The sequence below is a fragment of the Panthera leo genome, chromosome D4 (genome assembly GCF_018350215.1).
Source record: "Panthera leo isolate Ple1 chromosome D4, P.leo_Ple1_pat1.1, whole genome shotgun sequence".
Classification (NCBI taxonomy): Eukaryota; Metazoa; Chordata; class Mammalia; order Carnivora; family Felidae; genus Panthera; species Panthera leo.
This window is the reverse complement of record NC_056691.1, coordinates 28,327,089-28,328,434: the sequence shown is the minus strand read 5'-3', so window position 1 is coordinate 28,328,434 and position 1,346 is coordinate 28,327,089. Positions and strand designations below refer to the sequence as shown.

The following is a 1,346-nucleotide window of genomic DNA, read 5'->3' as shown; positions in this document are numbered from 1 at the left end:
TAGTATCCCTTATTTGACATTGCTTCCTATGTAATTTAACATAAGAAATAAGACTAATTAGTGTAATATCTTCCTTTTTATAAAAAGACCAAATCTCTTGAAAAAGTTCCATGGATCCTCTGGAATGTTTTAATTGCATTGTGGTCAAAATACTTCATTTTAGAATTTGATTTTGGAAAGTGTGTGTTACAAAAAATCAAAATATTTGAACATTTTATTAAATAGGATCACAGATCATTATGCAACAATATTTAACTATTCAACCCAAGTGACAATAAAAGATTCCTTTTTGAAGAGAAGTGAGCCTTTATTCCCTTGTTCCACAAATAAAATGGGCTGAATTGGTTGCTTTTCGGTGATTAATCAAGAGACCAACAAATCCCATATCCTCATGCAACTCATCTGCCTCTTCCTATGCTTCAGCTTTGGCCAGGGCTGAGGGCAGCAGCAGGTACAGCAGTGATGGTGATGGCTTCAGCAAGTGGGAAGCTGTAATAAGTCCATGCAGACAAAGCCAGAACCTGCTTGTGTCCATTGATGATAGGATGGGGCAGTGAGGCAACAATCAGGTGACCTATCGGCAGACAGACACTGGCAACACTGCAGACGCCCTCCAGGAAGTGAGAATGTAGTTTCCTCTGTGATGTCAAGCACTTCACGGTTGTAGATGCTGCGATTGTCAAACACCTGCTGGTGATCATCCCAAAGGAGAAGGGGGAGTTTCTCAGCACATTCAGCTGTGTGGCCTCGCTGGCCCCCGCTTTGTCTCCAGTCTTAGCCGCACGTCACTCAGGATTTCAGTGGTGCCCCTGGACATTTTAGTGGCGATGCCTAAAGCCTGGGAGAAGAAGATCTTCTTTGGCCCCAGACAAGTGTTCTGGGCTAGTACAGTGACTTCACATGGGGCTATGGCACCACCATGGCGGCAGCTGGCACCTTAGCCAGAAGCATGTCCCTGATCTTGGTGAGGTCCTCCTTGGTGAGCACAAAGCCCACATTCACCCAGATATGAGGCAACGGTTTCTCCAGAGCTGGTTGTTCTCCAGATGCCCTCAGATGACCTCATACATCATGGGGATCATGCCACAGCAGCACCACAGCGTTCCCATGCAAACACATGCGGACCTACTGCGTCTTCCTGGAACCCACGTTGTCTGCTCCCACAATGAAGGATGATCGTCCAAAAGATGGATGATATTAAGGAAGTACTTGGACTTCCAGGTCACCTTGTCTTCCCTGGGCATCATGGGGATGCATCAATGATTGCCACGCAGAGTTTAAGAAAGAAGTGACTCTCATGATGACACCTGGAGAGGAGGGCCAAGAATAAAAGATTTTAAAGGCAA

The 1,346-nt window shown here is 45.5% G+C and overlaps 1 pseudogene; it reads right to left on the bottom strand.

Moving 5' to 3' along the window:
* Window positions 1-125: 125 nt before the first annotated feature.
* Window positions 126-1,346, bottom strand: LOC122204994 (annotated as a pseudogene).